At 42.8% G+C, this 12,262-nt stretch overlaps 1 long non-coding RNA gene across 1 annotated transcript; it reads right to left on the bottom strand.

Moving 5' to 3' along the window:
• Window positions 1-127: 127 nt before the first annotated feature.
• On the bottom strand, window positions 128-6,793 carry LOC112829391 (uncharacterized). Its single transcript, XR_003209700.2, has 3 exons — window positions 5,496-6,793; window positions 5,089-5,183; window positions 128-394 (listed from the first exon to the last, which is right to left on the bottom strand). It is a non-coding gene; the product is annotated as an uncharacterized lncRNA (long non-coding RNA).
• Between the last annotated feature and the right edge of the window lie 5,469 nt (window positions 6,794-12,262).

Here is a 12,262-nt window from a genome sequence, read left to right as displayed (position 1 = left end):
GCTTTTTGGCTGTTTAGAACTCGCGAGAGAAAGGTCTTTCTTCCACTGCCAACCAGGAATTTTTGTACTTCCAAATGTCTGAGCCTACTCCTGCATGCCTCCACCACTTTATTTTCCTGCCAGGAAATAACAGCTTTCTGCCTCCTTGAAGGGGATTAAGTCAATGTCTCACTGAGAGCTGAAGATAGAAGCTAAAGAGGAGATGAGGCATGATCCTAAGAAAAAGAGCTTTAGCTTCTCTTGAAGAGAGGAAAGACAGTAAGTGGCTATCTGCACGTGTGGTGACTTACCATGCCTTTGGGGTGACAAACCATCCAGTTTGCTTTGGACTGAGGGATTTCCTAGGACAAAAGTCTTTCTGTATTAATACTGGGCCAGTCACTGGATTTATGCCCTAAAAGATGACAAGGTTTTCAAAGGGTTAGCATATGGATGCAGAGGAACGGAATACCTGGTAATGCGGCTGTATAGGGTATACATTGCCAAGTAACAAATTGTATTAGTTCTCTATTGCTACATGACAAATTACGGCAAATTTAGTGGCTTAAATCAGCACACATTTATTATCTCACAGTTTCCCTGGGTTAGGAGTCTGGGTCGGGCTCAGCTGGTCCTCTGCTCAGGGTCACACAAGGCTATAATCAAGGTGTCAGCTGGGCTGCATTTTCATATAAAGGCTTGTCTGGGGGAAAATCTGCTTCCAAAATCATTCAGGTTGTTGGCAGAATTCATTTCCTTGCATCTATAGAACTCCTGATGGCTTGCTTCTTTAATAACAGAGAAAGAGTCACTGGCCTCAGAGAGGACCCAGTTCCTCTCTTAGGCCTTTCACTTGATTAAGTCAGGGTCACCCAGGATAATCTCTCTCTTGACTAACTCAGAATCACCAGACCTGATTTATATCTGCAGAATCCCTTCACCTTCGCCATATTCTATGGCCTAGAAGCAAGTCACATGTCCCATCCACACTTAAGGGGAGGGGCTTGTGTGGGATGTGAACGCCTGCGATTTGGAATCACCGCGACCATCCTACAAACCTTTGTCGTACAATTCATCTTAGAGCATACTGGCTTAAAAAACACCTCTTTAAAAAAAAAAAAATGTTATTTCCTCATGATTCCATGGGCCAGTAATTTGGGCTGGGTTTAGCTGGGCAGTTCTTGTTTGTTTTTTTTTAAGATTTATTTATTTATTTGGGGGGGGCAGGGGTGGTGGGTGGGGGAGGGCAGAGAGAGAGAGAAAATCTCCAGCAGACTCCCTGCTGAGCATGGAGCCAGACACGGGGCTCCATCTCACCACCCTGAGATCATGACCTGAGCCGCAATGAAGAGTGGGACGCTTAACTGACTGAGCCCCCCCAGGCGCCCCTTAGCGGGGCAGTTCTGCTGTTACACCTGAGGTCACGCATGTGATTACAGACAGCCGGCGGATTGGCCCTGAGCATGTTAGTCTAGGAGGTCTCAGCTGAGACAGCATGATGTGGCTCCATAGGGTCTCATCCTCCAGTGGAAAGACCTGGGCTTCTTTATGTGGCAGTCCCGCAGTAACCAGAGAGAACAAGCCCTAGAGTGCAAGTTATTTTCCAGCTTGCAGCATGTTTTCTACTACCCCATTGGCCAAAGCAAGTCATCTGGCAAGAGCTTGAGTCAGTGTGGGAGGGAACTATACAAGGGCATGCGTAGAGGGAGAGGGATTCATTAGGGGTCATTACTGTAACAATTTACCACAATAGCATTGGGAGATGCAATCAAAAATCCTCTTGCCCAGCTGTGGAAGTAGGACCAATAATTACCCGACTCCTAGTGGAACAGGAAGGCTCTACAGCCCACATAACAATAGCAGCTACAAAGTCCTCAAGAAGAGAGGCCTGTCCCCAAGTTTTCTGGATAGTCTGAGCTTTATGGGTTTCACAAATGGCCCTAGGTAGAGGGAGGGACCTTCTGACGTTGGACCTCTCAGTACATTGGCAAGTGCAGATTTGGAAATGGCTTTAGTTTGACTTAGAAAAAAATAAAGCATAAGAGCCTTGAGCAATACCTTTAGGCTATTGGGATCTTTATAGGGATTTTTATAATTTGAAATTATAATTTAGGGATCTTTGTAATTTGAAATCATAACACCTTGTTGCACATTTCGCATCATGATCACCCCCTGGAAAAGCCCTTGTTCGCTTTTTCCTTACAGCTCCGTTACTCAAACTGGATAAATTCCAGCACAGACAAGAATCTTTTATGACAATACCCAAACTCCTAATAACTGCAGTCATAAAGGTCACTGAAATATCTGCATCATAGGCTAAAAAGAATGAAAGCACAGAATTTTAAATGAGAAATGATGAGCAAAAATAACAAAAACTTCGAGATTTCACATACATCCTGAATAAATGAAGGAAAGGAGAACGTGGATGAGAGAAGGAAGTGGGAGAAAGAAGCATGGCACTCTTCTTCCTTTTCAGTTATTTACCTGGATTCAATAATGTTTTTTTTAAACGTTAATTCAAATTAGGTGGTGTATTACCTCAAACCAATTTGGTCTTTCGTGTAGGTTCTGTGGTGGTGGGTATTGCGAGCTTCCCATGACTGGAGTTTGTGAAAGCCAGCGATTTCCTCCACAACTTTTCTACTGGGTAGTATGTTACAGCTATAGGGATTTCGGATGGAATGCTTCCATACATAAAAGCATGTGTTAGCAAACAGGCACACGAGAAGTCATGCCTGTTCCTTAAGCTCAGAAAAAAGACTATGGCCTCCTGCATGGCGGAAGGCTCCAATATTCCTAGAGTAGGATTTTGTTCTTTTTAGCCTAAAGCACGATGCGATAGTCTTCCACTGGATCATGCGACAGACTTGGCTGTACTTCTCTTCAATGTTGGCACATAGGACCTGATGGAGTCCTCGACTTGATGTGTTACTCTGATGACAGTAGGGCGTGGACTTGCCTGCTTCTAACACCATATATCTTAAATACCATGTGCCCATGAAAATATGTTTCTTATAAATATAAGGCACAAAGCCACTCTTGAAAAATTTGACACGTTAGAGACAAAGTTAAAATCTTCTCTGTGATAGTCCCCAACCTCAGTTTCATTCCCAAAGGGAAGCACTATTCTGTGTGAGTCTTCCTACAATGTTTCTCTGTGTTATATACTTAGATATGTACTTATAAACTTTTTACATAAAGGTCATGTTATTCCAAAATGCATTTTTTACCTTTTATCTCCCCAACTTTTTATTGTGAAAGTTTTCAAACATATGGAAAGTTGAAAAAGCATTAGTCCTCATATAATCTCCACCTAGGTTCGACAATTGCTTACGTTCTGCTATATTTACTCTATCTTTTTCTATAAATTCCTATATTTTACTGTATCTTTTGAGAGTTTTCATTCTTTTCTGAGTGAGAGAGAGTACATGCGCACATGCCTGTGTGTTGGGGTCGGGAGCGGCAGAGGGAGAGGGAGGGAGAGAATCCCAGGCCGACTCCATGCCCAGCGTGGAGCCCCACATGGGGCTCGATCTCACGACCCTGAGATCATGACCTGAGCTGAAATCAAGAGTTGGACGCTTAACCGACTGAGCCACCCAGGTGCTCCAATACTTCATTCTTAAATACATCACATGCAGCTCTGAAAATATTTCTATCATCGAAACATAATTACCAAGTCCTCTGATTTTGATTCTGAAAGTATTATAAAAACTTTGGAAAGAAAGAAGAGCATAAAGAAGAAAAGGAAAACAGAAATAAGACCATCACCCAGGGCGCCTGGGTGGCTCAGTTGGTTAAGCGACTGCCTTCGGCTCAGGTCATGATCCTGGAGTCCTGGGATCGAGTCCCGCATCGGGCTCCCTGCTCGGCAGGGAGTCTGCTTCTCCCTCTGACCCTCTTCCCTCTCATGCTCTCTATCTCTCATTCTCTCTCTCTCAAATAAATAAATAAAATCTTTAAAAAAAAAAAAAAAGACCATCACCCAGAGATAACTCACTCACATTTTGCTCTTTAATTCTAATCTTCTTTTTGTTCTTTTTTTTTTTAAGATTTGATTGATTGATTGATTGATTGATTGATTTATCAGAGAGAGAGCACAAGCAGGGGGAGAGACAGAGGGAAGAGGAAGAAGCAGGCTCCCCGCTGAGGAGAGCACCTGACATGGGCCTCGATCCCAAGACTCTGGGATCGTGACCCAAGCCGAAGGCAGATGCCCAATGGACTGAGCCACCCAGGCGCCCCTAATCTTCTTTTTGAAATACATATTTCTTAAAGTTGATTTTTAAGCAAAAATCAACATTTCCTAAGGTGTATTTCATGAGATGTTAAAAGGCATTCTGTGACAAAAAGAGTTCACTTGTTCACTAAATTTTAAATATATGGGTTTTTTTTACGATTTTATTTATTTATTTGACAGAGAGAGACATAGCCAGAGAGGGAACACAAACAGGGGGAGTGGGAGAGGGAGAAGCAGACTCCCCACTGAGCAGGGAGCCCAACTCAGGGCTCGATCCCAGGACCCTGGGATCATGACCTGAGCCAAAGGCAGACGCTTAACAACTGAGCCACCCAGGCACCCCTTAAATATATAAGTTTTTAAAGCTTTCCATGTGATTCCAATGTGCTGCCTTATGCTTGTGCTTACCAAAATGCAGTGTCCGTAAAATCACTCATTTGTTAAAATGCAGATTCTGATCAGTGGGGACCAAGATCCCGCATTTCTAGCATCTTCCTAGTTGATGCTGAAGCTGCTGGTCTGTGGACTCTCTTTTGAGTATGAAGGCTTCACAGCACAAGAGAAGGGTGATGGGATAGGGCAGCGATGTAGTATACACTCAGAAGGCTCTTTCTAAATAACTACTGTACCTACCTGAGGCCTGCTGCTTTAAAAGTCTCAGATTATAAGTTTAGTATAATAATAAAAACAACCACCTTTTATTGAGTAATCCCTACTTCTATGTGCTCTGGATACATTATCCCACTTAGACCTCAAAATGCCCCTAGGGAGTAGTGCAGCAATGCTGTCGATGCCCCATCCCATACCCCCTTGCTCCACGTCCCCATCCACCTAAGGCCATGGTGGACGGTTCCCATGCACCTGCTTACCTTCAGCACCCGTGTTGCTCTCCTGCTCGGCCATGGGATCAGGAAAGCCTGGAATGCCAACCGCTTTCCAATCATGGTTTATTTCACATACGCTACTTAAATACAAGAATGTTCATAGAAATTTTATTAATAATAGCTCCAAGATGTAAACAACCCAAAAATCCATTAACAGAAGAATGGATAGAGCACAGTTTATTTATACACCGGAAACCTGCAGAGCAATAAAAAATAATGAACTGCTGCTGCATGCGACAATAAGGATGAATCGCACAGATACCGTGTCAAACAAAAGAAGCCCAACACATTACAAGACGTTCAAAGACAAGAAAAACTAACAGTGATAGAAGTCAGTATGGTTATGAGTGGGGGGAATGAGTGAGGAGTGTTAAGGGGGAAAAGGCACCTACCAGCGTGCTGGAAACATTCCATATCATGAGTTAGGTATTGGTTTCGCGTACATATGTAAATGTCTCTCAGGCAGTACTCTTTAATACTTATGTGTTTCCTGCACTTCACTCTATTTTTCATTTCACACCTAAAAAAAAAAAAAAAACACCCAGAAACCAAAACCAAAACCAACCAAACAAAAGAGTACAGACCATGGTGGCTAACGGTGGTTCTCTAGCAGCTTAGCTAAGCAGCACCCCCAGTCAGGCTGTTCTGCCAGCTACGGCAGCTTTACTGGTCTGATCAGCCGAGCCCCCACCACTTGGTTCCAGTGTTATATTAGTTTTAGGTGTGCAATATAGTGATTCAACACTTGCATACATCACCTTATGCTCAACACAAGTGCCCTCCTTGATCCCCATCACCTGTTTCACCCATCCCCCCACCTACCTCCCCTCTGGTAACCATCAGTTTGTTCTCTAGAGTTAAGAGTCTATTTCTTGGTTTGTCTCTCTCTTTCCCTCTTTTTCCCCTTGCTCATTTGTTTCGTTTCTTATATTCCACCTATGAGTGAAATCATATGGTATTTGTCTTTCTCCGATTGACTTATTTCACTTAGCATTATACTCTCTAGCTCCAACCATGTCATTGCCAATGGTAAGGTTCCATTCTTTCTTATGGCCGAGTGATATTCCCTTATATAGATATAGATCACTTTTTTCTTTCATTTTTGTCAAACTTTTTATTTAGTATTCTGTAGCTGCTTAACACACATTTAAATGGTCTTATTAAAGGAGGGACAAGAGGAGGTGCTTGCAGATTCCCGAGGAAATGTCAGAAAGGCAAAATATGGCCAGCATTATCCATTTGCTTTTTTGGATTACTGGGCGAATAGCACTTTCCTTACATAAGCATCTGATCTCGGGTTTTTATGCTGAGAACACTGACATCTCAGTTTGAAGACATTCTGAAATCCTAAGAGTAGCATACCCTGGCCACCGTCTAATAGCTAGCTTGTTTGTATAGGCAGACGGAGTCACCTCTCCATTCTAGATGGCTAGATGTTTGTGGAAGGTCTTAGAATTGCTTGCCTCATTTACTAGGAAAAATCAAGATATAGGAAGTGGCCTTTAGGGAAGCTTTTACTTTATATACCACATCTTCTGTATCCATTCATCATCAATGGACACTTGGGCTGCTTCCATCATTTGGCTATTGTAAATAATGCTGCTATAAACAATGGGGGCATGTATCCCTTTGAATTACGAACACATTCTTTTCAATTCCCAGCGGGTAAGAAGTTGACAAGCAGTTTTGTTTTTCATCAGAAGGACAGCAGGACACATTCACTTTCTTTCTTTCTTTTTTTTTTTTTTTTTGTAAAGGATGTACTCCTTCCGGCTGATTGAATTCAGCCTCAGGAGCTTGCTTTCTTTCTTTCTTTCTTTTTTTTTTAAGATTTTATTTATTTATTTGACAGATAGAAATACAGTGAAAGAGGGAACACAAGCAGGGGGAGTGGGAGAGGGAGAAGCAGGTTTCCTGCGGAGCAGGGAGCCCGATGCGGGGCTCAATCCCAGGACCCTGGGACCATGACCTGAGCCGAAGGGAGATGCCTAACAACTGAGCCACCCAGGTGCCCTGACACATTCACTTTCTTGTCCCAGGGCTACGTTAACTTTCCTGCTCTCTTTGATAAAATACAGCCCAAAGGGGTGTTAATATTTTGACATTCACACAACATAGTAGTACTCCACTGTATTGACCACATCAAGTTAACTTGGTGAGCAGTAAGTGGTGAGTTCTCTGGATGCCTTGGTAAGACACATGTGAGCCAGGTGGTGTAAGAAAAACCCTACCAAAATCCAGGGGGCAATTCTGTAAAGTTTTTAGAGATCCAATAATCTGCTGCATGCCAGAACATCCCCACTAAAAAAAAAAAAAAAAAAAAAAAAGAACAAATTATTGCATCTACATTAAGAAAGAAGAGCAGGCTTATCACAGCCCCTCAGAGAGATGATCACCAGCAGAAGTCTGAGGCCCAGGTTAATGGGTCTCCTTCTTCAAGCTTCTAGGTTTTAAAAACCCCATCTTCCCTTTGCTCTTCCAGCTCAGGGGTAGAAGCTGCTTCCTGCAGACACCATCTCTATGGTACTTCAGTATTACCACCTGGCCTTTTCAGTCCTCCAATGACAGTTTAGTCCATCCTTATGTTAAATGCTCCCTGTTCAAATGACCAACGTGGTTCCTTCTTTTATCAGTCAGGGTTCAAAACCAACAGGAGATTATATATTAAGAGATATCTTGCCAAGAATTACCTTATGCAACTGTGGGGGCTGGCAAGGCAAGGCTGAAATCTGTAGGGTAGGCCATTAGGAATGGGGGGGCAGCTGGAGCTGTTGGGTGTGAACTCTTCTCTCTGCAGGCAGAATTTCTTCTTCCTCAGGAAAGCCTCAGTTCTGCTCTTAAAGCCTTTCAATGGGTGGACTCAGGCCCACTCAGAGTATCCAGGATAATTTCCCTACTGAAGGCCAACTGGTTATGAACTTAATCACATCTCCAAAATACCTTCACAGCCACATCTGGCTGAGGGTTTGTTCAAAGAACTGGGGACTGACTAGCCCTGTTGATAATCACAGCCTACCCCTAACTTCAAGCTGGGATTGACGACTATACACACGTAGAGCTTCTCGAGTGTCCGAGCATCTCTGCCGCTTTGCCTGAGGACTATCTCAGGCTACGAGAGTTGTGTTGCCTGCGCTCCCTGTGAAGTGGGACGGAGCCCGCTGCTATAGCCGCAGGCTGCTCATGGATGTTCTCTCCCTCTCCTCCACTTGTGCTTTCCGGGGTTACCTCCCCAGCAAATGACCTGCATCCCAGTCCATCCTGCAGGGTCTGCCATTGAGAAAACACCGAGTACGACGAGTATCGTTGTCAGCTCCATTCTATGCCTTCTTTCCCTCCATAATAGCCAAAATAACACCCTACAAATGTATTGCATCCGTCCTCCCACCTCAACCCCACTTAGAATTCTCCAGTGGATTCTTAAGACTTAGGATAAAATTCAAACTCCTAGCTAAGACGTAAAAATTCTACCTGGCCTGCTGCTGTGACTTCATCACCCCAGAGTCCTCCCCGCCTCACGCTTTGCCCTCACGCTTTGTCCCTACTGTTGGAAACATTTCCACCTCTGCCTTTCTATGGATGACTCCTCTCACCGTCCAGATCTCTCTGAAATGCCACTTCCTTAGAGAGATCTTCCTTAATCATCCTAACTAACATAACACTCTCTCTTCCAAGCCTGGCAAATTCATTATTCACCCCACACCGCCACCATTTTTCTTTTAGGACTTTCTCCCATCTGAAATTCTTTTCTTCTTCTTCTTTTACTTCCTTATTATCTGTTTCCTTTCCCTCTGTGGGCAAGTGCTGGCCTATATTGTTCATCAGTTATCCTCAGGACTCGGAATGGTGCCTATGATACTGTAGACCCTTGTTAAATATTTGGTGAATAAATAACTAATTAAAAAAACACACAAAGAGCCAGAGCTCTTTGAGCTTCTCAGACACTGAAATTCACTTCAGACCATGTCTGTGATTCATCATGGGGATGACTAAGGTGGAGTAAATGTGAATTTTACAAGCACTGGAGTAGAAGTCAAGATACTGAGAGGTCAAGGTGTTAGAAGCGTTACCCATCTGGATGAGATGACCCTAGTAAACAGTAAATAACAATGAAAAAATCTCTGTGGTTGGGGTGGGAGTGAACAAAGGATGGGTAGATGATAGGCAGAGAGTAATAAAATATAAAATTGAGGCATTAGTTGTGTTTTGTTTTGTTTTTAAGATTCTCAAAAATCCCCTCCAGATTTTTTATTGTATTGTTAATTCTAAAGGCACTCCATATTCCTATTGTTCATTTCTTACCACGTTTAGATGTTATAGATTTTCTTACCATGTTTCCCATAATACTCTCAAACATAGTATAGGGATTCACAGAAAGTAAGCACTCAATCAATATTTGTGTAGTAAAAGAAACTGGGGTTTAGAATGACTGTGTTACTTGCCAAAAGATACTGTGTAAAATATTGACAGGGCTGGGATTTGACCCCAGAGTCCATTCTCTTAATTATTAAACCATGCTGCCTTTGTCTGTGGACTGTTGTAGTAAATAGACTTATGCTTTCCTGCAGAGTTACAACTGTGTATGTTTTTAAAATTCCCCAAATCCTTTTAGGATAAGACTCAAGAATCAAGCAGATCATTCGGACTTCTGTAAATGGGATGGAGAAGGGCAGGAGAGGTCAATGACACATGTAAACCTGGGCTAGAGTTGTCGTGATTTGTAGCCTGATGGTGTGAGGGAGTGACAGGAAGCGGGGCACAGTTTGTAAGGCTGCTTTAGCTGGATGTACTCCATCAACCTCATGGGGTCAGCTCTAAATACTTGGGGGGTCTATCCCTTTCTCTGTACCCATTATTTAGACTTCATCCATGTCATTTAATCTCTTAGTCCTCTGTGCCATAAAATGTGACAAAATAGCTGCTGCTCTGATCTGCTATGAACAGCCATTCTGGGATCATTCTTGGAAATGTTTTTGGCTCTATGGAGAAGGGTCAACTATTTGATGGCATTACACTGCTCTTCTGTAGGCTTACCTGGGCAAGATCTATTATGCATCCCAGGCATACTCTGATGAATGAATATCCTCAAGTGGTGAATGAAGTAGCAGCATATGGTCTGTGTGGAAAACACCCACACATACACTCCATATCATCCGAGACCCCAATTTTTCCCTGGTCGTGACTCCTTCTATCAGATGATCTATTTTACCAGAGAAAATGCAGGGTACTTGGGCCTGGTGCATGGTCTCTGGAATTACCAAGCCCAAGGCAATAATCCTGAAGTAATTCCGAAGCAATTTCTGGCCCTGGGTACAGGCTTTAGGTTTGTAGAGCCCTTTACAACTGGCATAGCACTTTCACTTATTGACTTATGTATTCATTACTACAAGTCCTACCCTCCACAGGAAAATCAGAAGCTTAGCCTCTAACAGATGTTCAATTAACATTATCTGTCTTTAATTCCTCCAAATGTTCATTCCTAACTACAGATCTCTGGAGAGATCAAACAAGGCCCCCCCCCCCAAAAAAAATCTATTTAGTCTTTCTTGAAGTTTACTGATTTTGGTGCCATTTGTGAAGGAGATAAATTAATGGTCCCTTGGCTTGTGTGTGCCTCAAGTTGGACACAGGTTGAGTAGTGCATACCATTTCTCATAGGAGGTTGTTAACAGTTCATCATGTGCTTATTTTAGACAGGAACAAAGAGCTCTTTGAGGCTCTCAGACACTCTGGGCACCTCAAAATAAAAAGAGTAGCCAAGATAAAAATTATGTTGGAGTAGTTTGCTTCTGTGCTAAGGCTCTCAATTGTGGTGATAAGGAAAATCTGTGTCCTAAGATGGCCGACCAAGCCAGCGCTAGAGTCCCAATCCTTGCCCCGGGGCTCTTCCGGGTTCTCCTCCCTGCTCTGCTTCCCGCACGCACCAATCTGGGTCCTTCTCTCTGCCCTGCTTCGTGCAGGCGCCAAAAGTGATAAGTATGTGGAAGTAGAAGTGTATAAATTGCCCCATTTGTTTGTGCTCGAGGCTCAGACCTTTGGAGACCACTCTCTCCTGAGTGCGCCGCTGTTAAATAAACCTCCTCTCCTCCAAGATCTCCGGGTGCCGCTTGGTTCTTCCGTCGGGTGATCCAGGCAAGGTTCCGTAATAATGGTAACTATCCAAACTCAGATAAGGTTCAGTAATTTATTTCTCTGGCCAACGTGATGGGAGAAACTCTCAGGCTGAGTACCTTTACTTTCCCCTTGGACCCTTCATGCTCCATCTGTATCTCACATTGGATAGCAATGGCTGTATTTGTGCTGAACAGCATTTTTGCTTCAATAAATAAAAAATGGAAGGGATAAATTTACATTCTTATTTTTCCTAATGAAAAATGAATTTTTGGTTCCCTATTGTATTGCTATTATTTATGATCATTAATATTTGGTCTGATGTGCATCCTTGTCTTCGTCTGTAAAAAACACAAAGGCCAGAGTAACAGAAACAAAAAGAATACTTATCACTTAAACTTTTCATGTAGTATCATTTCAGAGCTGTTATGATGACCATTTTGTTTGTAGTAAAACATTCAGAAACCACTGCATTTGTTGTAGCTTTCTCTGACCAATAAAAGTGTCAAAGAGGATGCTTCTCTCTTCTGTATTTCTCTTAACTTCTAAAAAGGCAAGGTATCTTACTAATGTGTTATGTATAAGTACATTTTAAAAATGAAATCAGGTGAAACCGATCCCACTACTTATAACAATAGAAGAGTTGAGGTTGGCTTAAGTGAACAAATACCATGGCTTCATCAGAATTCAGGTTCCTGAATACAATGGGCTGCTTTTCCAGGTGTTGGAAATCTATCATGATAGAAATCTATCATGACAGCATTTGACAACCATTTAACAATTCTTACACTAGAACTCAGTGTGAATATGAAGACAGCAGGCTTTGGAATTTTTTCAAGCCCAGGAAGGTAATGTACATCTTCTAGGATGCAGAGTTATCTCCAAATAATTAACTCATGAAAAGAATAGAGCAATAACTAGAGGCACCTGGGTGACTCAGTCCATTAAGTGTCCTAATCTTGGTTTCAGCTCAGGTTGTGATCTCATGAGTTGTAGGATCGAGCCCCACATGGAGCCCTGTGTAGGGCTCCATGCTCAGTGGGGAGTCTGC

Source organism: Callorhinus ursinus, unplaced genomic scaffold, assembly GCF_003265705.2.
Source record: "Callorhinus ursinus isolate GAN/ISIS: 27379988/994484 unplaced genomic scaffold, GSC_fseal_2.0 scaffold1, whole genome shotgun sequence".
NCBI lineage: Eukaryota > Metazoa > Chordata > Mammalia > Carnivora > Otariidae > Callorhinus > Callorhinus ursinus.
The sequence above is the reverse complement of the archived record's forward strand: the minus strand, read 5'-3'. Positions and strand labels throughout refer to the sequence as shown.